The 15,051-nt window shown below is 35.6% G+C and overlaps 1 pseudogene; it reads right to left on the reverse strand.

Annotated features, from left to right (window-relative positions):
* Positions 1-13,373: 13,373 nt before the first annotated feature.
* Positions 13,374-14,343, reverse strand: LOC119538051 (annotated as a pseudogene).
* Between the last annotated feature and the right edge of the window lie 708 nt (positions 14,344-15,051).

Below are 15,051 nucleotides of genomic sequence, written 5' to 3' on the forward strand. Positions count from 1 at the left end.
CGTGTATTTCACCTCCAGTGTCCTGGAGGAGGAACAGGCTTTGGAGATATTAAAGCTGAACAAATATGGTCACAGAATCTTCTCCCTTTAATGGTAAGAGGGTTTAACAACAGATCTCACAATGAGAATGTTCCAGAAGTAATCCTGAGGCATAGATCAAATTTCTAGCCATAAATTTGCCAAGAGGGTATGTGTAGGGAACCATACAGCCTTTGCCCCAGAGCCACCAAGCCACAGAGCATATGGCCTTTACCTCGGGCTTATAATTCTTTTAGGATTGATTAGAAATCAAAGCATAGGTGTCCCCTAGGACCTTCCCATCATGATGAGACCTGCAGAGAAAAAATTGTGTCTGTGTTTGCACCCTAATTCCTGATGGTAAATCTGAACTTCCCATCAGGGACTATATATAATCCCAAAAGAATAGAACAAAGGAGTCTCTATGCCCCACATGAAGATGCAAATATAATTAATGTGAAGAAAATTTTAATAACAGAAACAGTAAGCCTTAATGTAAACTTTGGACTATAATTAACAGTTTAATTATAATAATACTGTTTCATAAATTGCAACAAAAGTACTACACTAATGCAAAGTGTTCATAAACAGAAAAACTGCATGTAAGTGGATGTATATATCTGCATGACTTTTCTATAAACCCATAACTTCTATAACAAAAAATATATTTTTAAAAAGGCAAAGACTGTCAGAATAAATAATAAAAGGCAAAGATCCAATTATATGCTTCTCTAAATGATATGCTTTAAGTTCAAAGACAAATGAAAGTAAATTAATGGAAAATGATACACCATGCAAACATTAAGCAACAGAAGGCTGGAGTGGGGTTATATTAGTATTGTATAAAATAAACTACAAGACAAAGGGTATTATCAGATATTAAGAAGAACATTTACTAATGATAAAAATACCAGAAATGAAAACAAAATCTCTGGTTAATATCATACTTTAATGTTGAAAGGCTGAATTCTTTCATCCTATAATCTGGAAGAAAACAAAGACGTCTGCTCTTACCACTGTTATCAACAATATACTGGAAATACCAGTCAGTAAAATATGGCAAGGAAAGGAAATAAAGGAATTTAGATCAGAAACAAATAAATAAAACTTTTCCTCCTTGTAGATGTTACAATTGACTACATAGGAAACCCCAAGAAATTCACAAAAACAATTTAAAACTTCCCAGGACCAATAAGCAAGTTCAACAAAGTCACGATATGCAAAATCAATACACAAAAATCAATTATATATTAATTTTACTGCAGGAGTTTGCAGATTATAGAATTTAATTTAAAGTTTGAGTAACTTTCATTTCTTGATTGCAAAATACAGTTCAATAAAAAGCCTATATACATAAAAATGTTAATTTTATTGCAGGAGTTTGAAGATTACAGAATTTAATTTAGAATTTGAAGAAAAAATTGAATTATATTCTCTTGATTACAAAATATAGTTCTATAAAAAACATACATGTAAAAATCAATTATATTTCTACATACTAGAAAAAAAACAGGTGGAAACTGAAGTTAAAAACACCATAGATTACATTGACAAAGTTCCTAAGTATAAATCTATTTTTAAAAACCATGTATGATAGCAGCATCATGAAAATTATAACACCCAGGTGAAAGAAATTAAGATCAAAATAAATGATGATACATACTATGATGGAGGTTGGAAGATTCTATACCTTAATATAGTAAATATATCTGGTTTTTCCGAAACTGATCTATGATTTAATATAATTCCTACCAAAATCAAAGGCATATTTTCTGTAGGTATTGACAAGATTATTCTAAAATAGATATGGAAAGACAAAGGAATGATAATAGGCAAAACAAATTTGAAAAAGAACAGTAAAGTGGAATTAGTCTACCCAATTTCAACACTTCTATATAGCTACAATAATCAAGACTATTTGATATTGGCAAGCAGATAAACACAGATCATTGGAACAGAATAGAGAACCCAGACAGAGGCCCCAGATATCCCCAACTCATTTTTGACCAATGTTCTAAAGAAATTCAATGGAACAAAGATAGCCTTCTCAACAAATGGAGCTGGAGGAATAAGACATCCGTAGGCATAAAATAAAAATTTCTCCATAAATCTCATACTGTACACAAAAATTAACTCAAAAAGGATCACAGACTTAATCGTAAAATGTAAAATATTAATCTTTTAGAAAAAAACAGAAAAAACTCACAACCTAGTACTAGGTATTCTTAGACTTAATACAAAAAGAATGATTTATAAAAATAAAACTGATAAATTGGACTTTTTTAAAATTAAAAACATCTGCTCTTCAAAAGACACAATTAAGAAACAAAAGGTCAAGGCACAAATAGAAAATAAATTTCAAATTATAAATCTGATGAAGAACTTGTATGGAGTAAATATAAAGAACTCTTAAAACTTGAGATGATAAATAACCCAATTAGGAAACAGGCAAAATATTTAAATTAGACATTTCACCAAATGTCTAATATGGTTAATAAAAGACACTCAATATCATTATTAGTCAGGGATATATAAATTAAAACAAAATTAGATACCCACTAGAATGAACATAACTTAAAAACAGACAATATCAAGTATTGAGAAAGTTATGGAGAAATTCAAACCCTCAATATATTGCTGATGCGAATCTAAACCATAGACCTTCTTTGGAAAACATATTGGCAGTTCCTTAAAAAGTTAAAACTTCCCACTTAACCCAGCAATTCCAAACCTATTAATCTATCCAAGAGAAATGAAACCATATAGCCACACAAAGATACGTTTATAGCATAATTACTCATAATAGCCAAACCTGGACACATTCCAAAACGTGCAGCAATGGACGAACGGATAAACAAAATGTGAGTACCCATTTAATGGCATAATGTTAGGCAATAAAAGGGAATGAACTATTGATACAAGCTGCAACATAGAATAAACACAAAAATATGTGTAATGAAAGAAACCAGAAGCCAAAGATGGTCTATTATATGGTTCCATTTATATGGTGTTGGTACTGAAACCACAGGCCAGATAGCTGGGAGTCCTAATTAAAAATCAAGATTCAAGCCAAAACCTACTGCTTATCAGAATTTCTTCCTTTTACATTACTGAAATTATTTCCTGAGTTTGTCTAAGAGTCAAACATAGCTGTAGTCAGACTCTGCTACTGATGGAGTATGCACAGACGCAGGTGCATGGCATTCTTGCTCCTTAGAGGAGCCCTGAGACACTAGGAACAAAAATCACCTTCCTCAGAACCAAGATTATGGGGATGAAGAGTCATTGGAAGCTAAATGGAAGAGGTCCCGCAAAAAGAATATAAGCTAGGGTGACATCATCAACATGGCAATGTAAACAGCTGCTGCCAAAAACTTCTCCCAAGATATTCACCAAAAAGGGAGATAACCTTGACTTGTTCAGAACTCTGGATGGGAGAAGGACCCTACAGATGACAAATTAAAGAATAAAAGAGAGTTAAGGTAGGAGAACTCTGTTCAGGGATGGTGGGTCCTCTTGCCACCCCCTTACTCGAGCTCATGAATCACAGAAGGAATACAGAAGCAGCAGTTAGGATTCCTCTCTCCTCCCACTGCAGACACAGATTTAAAAAAACCACTGACAGTAGTGAGAAAGATCCCCATCATTTGGAGATCAGGGGGCTAGGGGAGCACATTTCAAGGCCCAGATCAGTGAGGGACAGAGTCTGAGAAAATGTGGGCAGAGACATTCCAGCCCTGAGTCTGAAAGCCCTTCCCCCACCCTTGAGGAACATAGTAGCAGGTGGCCTGATACTTGCTTTGGGGACAGCTGAAAACTGTGATAGCTGGTGGAGTCCTCTGCTGCAGAGAGATTGGGGTCACAGCCCCACACTGAATCAGACTTTACCGAGCAATGTGAGGGTGCAGGAAACCTGTAGCTTCAGCCATGCCCAGTCAGACAGGGGCACTGGGAGGTAATTCAGCACCACCCATGCAGAGTCAGCAGGTTAAGTAATTTAGCCCCACTTGGCCTGATTCACCTGGGCTCCAAGAGGTAATTCAAGCCCATCCAGCTGGACTTAGCCAGGCTACAACAGGTAATTCAGCCCCACCAAGCCAGACGCAGCTCTGCTTTTATTCATCAAATTGTGATGATAGTGGAATTGTTTTCCCATGGAGGTCATTTATTATAAATTGGAGGAATAATAGCCTTTGCAGACTCTGTTCCTTGACTGGGTTTGTTTTAGTTTTTTTTTGGGGGGGGAGATATTTTTGTTGGTTTTCTCTAGGAAGCAATTTAGATAGATTTTTTTTCTCTTTGTTAGACCTAACTTGCAGTATATATTTTAGGTTGGAAAATGGAAAATGAGATACATTATAATATTAAGCTTAGCTTACACACTTTTAGAAGTTATCTAAGAGTCCTGACACAAAATCTGTTTACTTTCTGGAAATGTTTATAAAAAGGCCTAATTTCTCAAAAACAAAACAAAACAAAACACAAAAACAAAATACATAGACTGTCAGAAAGGATTAAAAACAAGACCCAACTATATGCTGTCTACAAGACACTTGCCTAAGACACAAGGGCAAAAACAGGTTGAAACTGAAATGTTAGAAAAATATTTCATGCAAACAAAAACCAGAAAAGTGTGGAGAAAGCTATACTAATATCAGGCACATTAGACTTCAAATGTAAAACAATTAAAAGACACAGAAGGGCATAATATATTAATAAAAGGGACAATTCATCAAGAAGATGTAACAGAGCCTCCAAAACTACACTAGATACATGCTGACAACACTGAAGGGAGAAGTAGACACCTCTACAATAATAGTTGGAGACTTCAGTACACTGCTCTCATCAATGGATAGAACATCTAGACCAAGGATCAGTAAGGAAACAGGGATGTTGAAAACTAAAATAAATGAACTAGACTTAGCAGACATTTAAAGAACACTACACCACACAACAGCAAGATACACATTTTTCTCAAATGCACATGGAACACTGTCCAGGATAGAGCACATGTTGGGCCACAAATTAAGTCTCAATAAATTTGAAAATATTGATATTATACACAACACTTTCTCAGATCATAATGGAATGAAGTTGGAAATAAATTACAGGTGGAAAGTCAGAAAATTCAGAAATATATGGAGACTGAGCAAAGCAATCTTAAACAACCAGTGGGTCAAGGAAGAAAATACAAGAGAAATTAGTAAATATCTTGAGGCAAATGACAATGAAAACAACATATCAAAACTTATGGGACGCAGCAAAGGTGGTGCTGAGAGGGAATTTATTGCTCTAAATGCCTATATTATAAAAGAAAGAGCAACAATTGAGGAATTAACTGCTCACCTCAAGGAACAAGAGAAAGAACAGCAAACTAAGCCAAAAGCAAACAGAAGGAAAAAATAAAAAAGATTAGAGCAGAAATAAACAAAACTGAGAACACGAAAACAATAGAGAGAATGAACAAAACCAGAAGCTGGTTCTTTGAGACAATCAATAAAATTGATGGATCCTTAGCTAGGCTAACAAAAAAGAGGGGGGGAGGGAGGCAGATAAATAGTATCAGAAATGGGAAACAGGCCGTAACCACTGACCTTGCAGAAATAAAGGAGATAATGAGAGGTTACTGTGAGCAAACAAACTAGGAAACTTAGACGAAATGGACAATTACCTAGAAAAGCATGAATGACCAACATTGACTGAGAAGAAACAGACAACATCAACAAACTAATCAAAAACAAAGTGATTGAATCAGTTATCAAAAAGCTTACCAAAAAGAGAAGTCCAGGAACAGATGGGTTCACATGTGAATTCTACCAAGCATTCAAGAAAGAATTAGTACCATTCCTACTCAAAATCTTCAAAAAAATTTAAGAGGAAGGAAAGCTACCTAATTCATTCTATGAAGCCAACATCACCCTAATATCAAAGCCAGATAAAGACACTACAAGACAAGAAAATTATAGACCAATATCTTTAATGAATATAGATGCAAAAGTCCTCAACAAAATACTTGCAAATCAAATCCAGAAACATACTAAAAGAATTATACACCATGACCAAGTGGGATTTATTCCAGGTATGCAAGGGTGTTTCAATACAAGAAAATCAATTAATGTAATAAAGTACATCAATAAAACAAATCAGAAAAACCACATGATCATCTTGATGAATGTAGAAAGGCATTTGACAAAATTCAACATCTTTCTTGATGAAAATACCCAAAAGTTTAGGAATAGAAGGTACCTTTCTCAGTATGATAAGGGCAATATATGAAAAACCCACAGCTAACATCATACTCAATGGGGAAAGATTGAATGCTTTCCCTGTAAGATCAGGAACACAATAAAGATGCCCAATGTCACCGCTGTCATTCAACATTGTGATAGAAATTCTAGCTAGAGCAATTAGGCAAGATAAAGAAATAAAAAGTAACCAAATTGGAGAGGAAGAAGTATAATTATGACTGCAGATGACATGTTTCTCTATGTAGAAAATCCAGAAAAATCTACAGCAAAGCTACTAGAACTAATCAATTAATACAGCAAAGTGGCAGGCTACAAGACCAACAAAAAAAAAAACAATAGTGTTCCTATACACCAGTAATGAGCAACAGGAGGAGGAAATCAAGAAAATAATTCCATTTACAATAGCAACCCAAATAATCAATATTCAGGAATAAACTTATCCAAGGCCACAAAAGACCTATACACAGAAAACTACAACAAATTGCAAAAAGAAATCAAATAGGACCTAAAAAATAATGGAAGAACATACTGTGTTCATGGATTACATGATTAAATATAGTTAAGATGTCAATTCTATCTGATTTATACATTCAATGCAATACCAATTAAAATCCCAAAAACTTACTTTGCAGAAACAGGAAAACCAGTAACCAAATTTATTTGGAAGGGCAAGGTAAACTTAGTAGACAAAAATATCTTAAGAGTAATGAAGTGGGAGGTCTCACAATACCTGACTTTCAAGCATATTACAAAGCTACAGTGATCAAAACAGCATGGTACTGGCATAAAGACAGATATACTGACCAATGGAATCAAATTGAGAGCTCAGAAAAAGATCCTCTCATCCACAGTTAATTGATCTTTGATAAGGCTGTCAAGCCATCACAACTGGGACAGAGTAGTCTCTTCAATAATTGGTCTTTGGAAACTGGATATCCATATCGAAAAGAATGAAACAGGACTCCTATCTTACACCTTATACAAAAATTAACTTGAAATGGATCAAAGACCTAAACATTGGAGCTAAAACCATAAAATTTTTAGAAGAAAATATACAGAAATATCTTAAGGATCTTGAAATAGGAAGTGGTTTCCTAGACCTTACACCCAAAGCATGAGCAATGGAAGATGAAATAGATAACTGGGATCTCCTCAAAATTAAAACACTTTTGCACATCAAAGGACTTTGTCAAAAAAGTAAAATGGCAGCCTAAGCAATAGGAGACAATATTTGGAAACTACATATCAGATGAGGGTTTAATATGCAGGATATATAAAGAGATCCTACAACTCAACATCAAAAAACAAACAACCTGATTTAAAAATGGGCAAAAGACATCAACAGACACTTTTCTGAAAAGGAAACATAAATGGATCAAAAGCATATGAACAGATGCTCAATTTCACTGGCAATGAAGGAAATACAAATCAAAACCACAACGAGTATCATTTAATACCTACTAGAACAGCCATTAGCAAAAACAAAAACAAAAACAATAAAACAGAAAATTACAAGTGCTGGAGAGGATGTGGAAAAGAGGCACATTTATTCACTGTTGGCGGGAATGTAGAATGGTGCAGACACTATGGAAGACAGCGTGGTGTTTCCTTACCGTATAATTATAGAATTTCTCTTAGTATAGAACTGCCATATGATCCAGCAATTCCATTACTAGGTATATACTCAGAGGAACTGAAATCTAAGACATGAACAGACATTTGGAAACTGATGTTTTTAGTAGCATTATTCACTATTGCCAAGAGATGTAAACAGCCCAAATGTCCATCAAAGGGTGAGTGGATAAACAAATTGGTATATACATATAATAGGGTATTATGCAGCTGTAAGACATAATGAAAACACGGAGTGTATAACAACATGGATGCACCTTGAGGATGTTATGTTTAGCAAAAGTAGCCAAAACATAAGGACAAACACTGTATGGTCTCACTAATATAAACTAACATTAATGAGCAGACTTTGAGAGTTACATCAGAGAACACGGTTATCATGAGATAGAAAGAGGGTAGAGGTAGGGCATTTGATGCGCTCTACAGATACCCCTTTTTAGTTTTTAGTGTGTTGGAATGGCTAGAGGGAAATACCTGGAGCTGTCGAACTGCAACCCAATATCCTTGATTCTGGAAGATGATTATACAACTACGTAGCTTATATTATGGCACTGTGTGATTGTGAAAACCTTCTGGCTCACTCTCCCTTTATCCAGTGTATGGACAGATGAGTATAAAAATGGGGACAAAACTTAAATGAAAAATAAGGTGGGATGGGGGATGGAATGTTTTAAGTGTTCTTTTATACTTTTATTTTTATTTTGGGGTGAGGAAGGAAAATGTTCAAAAATTGATTGTGGTGATGAATGCACAACTATATGATATTACTGTGAACTACTGATTGTAGGGTATATGAATAGATCTCAATAAAATATATCAATATATCTCAATTAAACTGCATTTATAAAAAAGAATAAAGGCTCTGGAGTTAGGGGCATGTATTTGATTCCTACCTCCATAATTGCTAACTCAAACACCATGGGCAAGTTACTTAAATGCCCTCTGCCTCAGAGAGGTTGTAAGATAGACGTGGGAATACTAGCATCTCTTTCACTGTGTTATTGTGGTATGTAATTGAACTAATATAAATGAAATGTTTAAAACAATGCATTTAAGAATTCTGAAATTTCAATTTTGGGGTTGTTTTCTTGAAGCTTCCTCTTTGCTATCTCTTATTTAGGATCTTCTCAATGTATCATATGTAATGTTGAAACTGCTAGACTCACTAAATTAGGTAAGAACGGGGAAATCCATGATGCAGCCCACTGGAAAAGAATCTAAAGTTAAGAGAAATTAAAGATATGCAATGAATTTTTAAATCCCCCTGCTAACTCCACAACTGCTTGCACTATGAGAAAAGGGACACTAGACTCTCTTCTCCAGCATCCTTACACCAATGCTGGCTCTCCATCTTAACATGATTCTGACAGCAGACAATAAAGCTTCAAATCAGATTTAGGATCTATCAAGAGCTGGTGAGTCTGACTGTGTTTCTCTCTCAGAACTACAGCAAAGATGGACAAACAGAAAGGGGCTCTGTCAGTCCTTTATGTGACCATCCATTCAATTTCCACCCCCTGTCTAAATCCAAGTTAGCCTTGTTTGAATGCATACCTTTCCTTTGCTCCAACTTGCTATAGGTTGAAATTTCTGAACAGTTAAAAGTATCAAAATGCTGTTTGAAAACACAAAAAACAATTAACATTTCTGGACAATTAGACTCAGAAATATGCCCTAGTAATACATATACATCTGGCTGTACATGTATTATTTCAAGACAGGTGCAGGAAACTGGAATTTACAGTATTAGAAATATTAGCTGTTTATCAAAGAGGCACTTACTGGAAAATTTTCTGCCTCTGAGAAATCGCTAAATAAAATCTATATGGCCTAAATCATGGCAAAGCTGAGTGAGAAGTCTGGGTCTTCAGAGAAGGGCCTTCTTAAATTCCAGTGGCACTAAAATAAGAGTTTCCTTCTGCAAGAAACATCTACAATATGAAATGTAATCTGTGTAGAGTTTCCTTATAAATAAAGGAATATTATTACATGGTCTAACTAGGTCCTATCACACCAAAATATACATCTTATTTACAAATTAACATTTTGCTTATAATAGAGCTAGGCAGTTCCCTCTAATGGGGACTTTTGGCTTAGGCAGGATTTGAACTAATTAAAAGAAAAAAGTGATCCAAGGAATATGCTGTATAAATGGTCTCAAGAAAAATATTTCAAAATCAAATTAAGATTCTGTGGTATGAGCACATCCTACAATTAGATATGATTGGATATCAATAAAACGACAGGAGAAAAGATCATAGACTACATATATAGCTATCTCATCAAGGTATTTTCTCCACAAAAATTAGGTATACATTATTTAAATCATTCTGTGTAAACTTAAAATAGGCCTATCAAATATTTAATGGAAGTATACTTGAAAAAGCTCAGTAAACTACAATATTAACCATCTCACATTTTTAACATTAGAAGTCTGTTTATACAAATATTTCTCCAACTATGAACTCATTCACCAAAGTTCAACTATATAGTGAGTGAACCTAGACCACTTCCCTGATTTGGGGCAGGTTGGACTAAATAAACTATTTAACAACTTGCCTATCTGGAATAGTTAGGCTTGACTGTTAGGACCTATATACCTACTTAATAAAACTGCTAAAAATTTGTATAAAATATTAATATTCTGGCAATAATTTATTTTAAGAACTAAGTGGAGATTACCTAGACTTTTTTCATTACTTATTAAACCATATGCATATTTGTGAAATTTTTAATATGTATGTTATGTAAGATGGTAAAATTTTAGAAATCATTATAATTTTAATTATTATAATGGTATTAGAGTGAATTATTCAAAATTTGAAATTATCCACATGTAGCTTGAAACAGAATTGTGATTATTTTATTTTTTACTTAGATAATTTTTCAAATAATCATCATAATTCTTAATGAAAATTTAAGATTGATTATAAAACAAATTTTTTTAAGGTTTTGTGTATTTAAACAATGATGGCTCAAGAGTTCTTAACATTATACCCACATTTTTACACTCACCAAATATAAGTAATCTTGAATGCAAGGTAAGTAAAAATAGTTCAAAATCATTTTGAAAACCATCCAAAAGCTGACAATTGAAATCATATTTCAATAATGTACAAGCTCTTTTCTTTTGTTGACAAATTAAATGTTTAACAAATTTGGAACTACATTTCAGGTTTTAATTTCAAATATTTCAAAATAACAAACAAGCCCTAATTTTCAAATACCCTGTACAATATCAGAGCAGTCACACTGAACCCAGATTAGATGCCACTAAAAGGACACAATAGCTGGAAACAGGGAGAAGTGCCTGATATGGGGCGACTGAGCTTGGGGCTTCTGCCTGGAGCAGGGACCCTCAGGATCCCCAGCCTGGTTCCCATCACTAAGACTACAGTATCTAAGGCTGCACACTGTGCTCCTGGTGCCCCTCAGCATTCCCAAAGGCACTTGTCCACATGGGTGCTGTCGCCTCTGCAAGCACAGCCTATAGCTGGAGTTCAGGTGATGCAACAGCTCTATGGTTTGGCTGTTGAATGGGGCAGTGAGTTCATTGCTGACTCATTGTCCTTCCTGCCTTCCAAAGACACTGTGTGCTGTCATAACAGAGCCCCTCCTGTCTTGACCTCCCAGAAGCCCTTTTATGAGCTACAATCTTCGAGACCATATGGCTAGAACTCCAACTGTACCTCGCCAAAACTGATTGGCTCAGAAACAAAGTTAAGTAATATTAAGATTTTATGTAAAAGAAATATTTTACATGCCCTTGATATGTGTTAATATAGGGATGAATGTAAAAGTTTTTCCAGTTTAAAATTTTTATGGCATATCTATGATATAAAAAGAGGTTTAAAAAGATGTATTAGATAATATCCAAGGCAGTAAAAATTTTACCGATTTATAGATACAAAACTTCAAAACATTCAATAGTTCTAAATGAGCTTATATATTCTAAAGTTTTTGAATCTAGTTTTCTCATTATATTAACTTCAAAAAATGAGGTTTGGATTTAAACAATTTTAGTTATAAATATTATAAAATGTGGATTTTATTTTAAAAGTTAAATTGATTAGATTTGTAAGTCAATAGAAGAATAGAAATTCAAACTCTGAAATACATTTCTTGAATTCCCAGAACCGAGCCAGGCTGTTGCCTACTTAAAATCCACCAGGGAGGGCTCAAGAATATAATATAGTCTTCAGATCACAGGCATACTACATATGCATTTAACAGACATTTTCAGTTACAGACAAATAATTTAGACATTGATGATCTATGCCATTTTTTAACCTCTTTATTGAAACTTGAAATTTTGAAATGTGTGCTTTAAGCAAGATCCAAACCAATTTAAGCTATTTAACTAGGCAATTTAATGGGCATAGATCAAAGAAGGATAGAAGTAGATAATATGCATTCAGATTCTGTTTGAGGAATAAGAGTTTTAAAAAAAATTATGACAGTGAGATGTATTATATGTGCAAATATCTCATGCTTTGCTCCCAGATTCACAATTTTAATCAGATTTGATTAATGTTTTTAATAGGCATTATTATATTTTGAGGCAATTTTAAACCTAAAATTTTCAAAACTCATGTATTTCTGATGAACACAGAAATTGCAGAGATACTTAACTATGTCCCTTGTTGTATCTATCCTCTGAGGAACACTGTTCCCTACTCAGAATGAAACCAGTGGTAGACAGTTCCTTTCCTGCATATCCCACAAAACAAGATTTTGTGAGCCCAATTTTCTGCCTTTTTTATTTAAAATAACTCTAATATTTCATTTTAGAAAGAAAAATTATAATATAAAATATAATAGGTTTTTTAAAGTCCACATATGACTATAAAAATTGTGACGTGACTCACCAGGGAGGCTTGTCCATAAGTTCTTCAGTCTCATCATCAAAGGAAATAATCACCATTACAAAACAATATTGTGATTAAATCTTACTTTGTAGCTAACCCTGTTGGACCCCCTTTGAAATTAAACCTCTCTGGGACATGTGCCTATCTCGAGTTTGACAATCCCCTCTGCTACAGCCACTTTGGCTAACGGCATCATTCCCATGACGACCCCAACTTCGGGCTCCTTCTGAAACAAATCTCCAGAATCTCTCTCCCTCTTTCACAATCTCCTTTTCTTTCCTTTCATTCCTTCACTGGGTTCAGCAACATTAGCTGTGCAAACTTGATCAGGGCAAAGAGCCGTTTCCTTAACTAGAGAACAGGAGGAGAAGATTATCTTCAGGAATGCTTCTAAAGAATATGATGCACATTATAGACCAAATTAATTTTCTCTGAAAAATAAAATGTACATGTTAAAAGAATAAATGATTACACTGAAAAGTGAAAAAAGATGTTTGAGTATTCTTCAAATGAGAATTAGAAGGAAAGGAGAAGAGATGCAAAAGAATAAGAAGAAGGTGATGAGTGGCAGGAAGAGGAGAAAAAGACACAGCAATGGAGGCAGGGACTAAGGCAGCACCACTGGTTCTCTTCTGTTTGTTATTCTCTTCAGGGTGTTTGTCAGAGCAAGTCTGACATCCTTGTTCCTCAGGCTGTAGATGAGGGGGTTCAGCATGGGCACCATATTGATATAAAACACTGAGAAAAACTTTTGCTGACCCAAAGATCCAGCAGATGATGCCTTGCCATGAGTAAGCAGCCCAGATCCATAGAAAAGGCCAACAGTTATTAAGTGGGAGCCACAGGTGCTGAAGGCTTTGGACCAGGCCTTAGCTGATGACATGTGAAGGATACTGAAAAGAATCAGAGAATAAGAGATACAGATAATGAGACTAGATTCTATGACAACTGTGCCCACAATAATGATAACCAGGAGCTCATTGGCATAGGTGCTGCTGCAGGAGAGCTGGAGAAGGGGAAAGATGTCACACATGTAGTGGTTGATGATATTGGAATCACAAAACATCAGCCTGATCATGCACCCTGTGTGAGCCATTGCACCAGCAAACCCCATCACATATGAAGCAGACATCAGCAGAGAACACAGCTGAGGGGAAATGGTGACAGTATACAGCAGGGGCTTACAAATGGTCACATAGCAAAAGGCCATGGCTGTCAGCAAATAGCACTCAGAGATGACAAAGAAGCATAAGAAAAATAGCTGAGCCATGCATCCTGCAAAGGAGATGATGTTCCTCTCTGAATTAAAGCTCATGAGCATTTTGGGGGTAAAGACAAATGAATAGCAGAGTTCAGTGAAGGAGAGACTGAAGAGGAAAAAGTACATGGGGATATGAAGGTGGGAATTCAGGCAAATAAGCTGAATTAAAATTAAATTCTGTTCATCAAGAACAGAAAAAGAACAGAAAAAACAGGGGCAGCTGGAGCTCAGGTTGGTCTGTTAATCCCATAAGGATAAACTCAGTCACAAAAGAGTCATTTTCCACAGACATTCACTTCCCCGGAATGAGCTGTAGGAGCAGGGGTGGAGGTGACATTAGCGAGGTACCCTCAGGCTTTGTCTGCAGAGGGAGACTTGGATCTGCTGTGTCACAAGATGAAGGCTGTCTGAAGACACACAACAAGGCATCCAGGAGGCTGAACTCCTGAGCAGATTCTCCAGGCCTCAGAGTTCAGATTGTCCTTCCCTCTTTTTCCCTCTCTCCCCTGCTCCCTCTTCTCTCTCCCCTGGGTTCCTGTGCAGAGGAGAGTGCTGGGAGACCTCCTAAAGCCTTAGCATTTCTTCCCTCTGATTCGGGCTTCTCCCAGGCTTACACCGAGTGCTACCCCCAAATCCTTGAGTTATATACTTGTGGGTTCAGAAGGGAATTAGTAAGTCAGGGATGATTCCTTTGCCTGGAGACCTCACTGATGCTGGGCCTTGAGGGTCCTTTGTCCTGATTGTACTGAGGGGGGGAAATTCTGTAATGATGAGGGAGGCACCAGCTCTCAGCATCGTCTTCCGTCTTTGACAGGCTAGAAGAGGTATTCTTGGGAATAAGCCATGATTTCTACTTGAGAATTTGCCCAGAATGTCCTCTTCATTGCAAAGAGGAAAACAAAATCCTTTTATGAGGCTCACAAACAATTAGCTGGCTTCAAAGGGAATGAACTTCAGCTTCAGATTCTATACCTCCAGGGAAACTAACCAGAACTGCAGAGAATTATCCTCTCCTACATGATTT

Source organism: Choloepus didactylus, chromosome 6 (genome assembly GCF_015220235.1).
Source record: "Choloepus didactylus isolate mChoDid1 chromosome 6, mChoDid1.pri, whole genome shotgun sequence".
NCBI classification, from domain to species: Eukaryota; Metazoa; Chordata; class Mammalia; order Pilosa; family Megalonychidae; genus Choloepus; species Choloepus didactylus.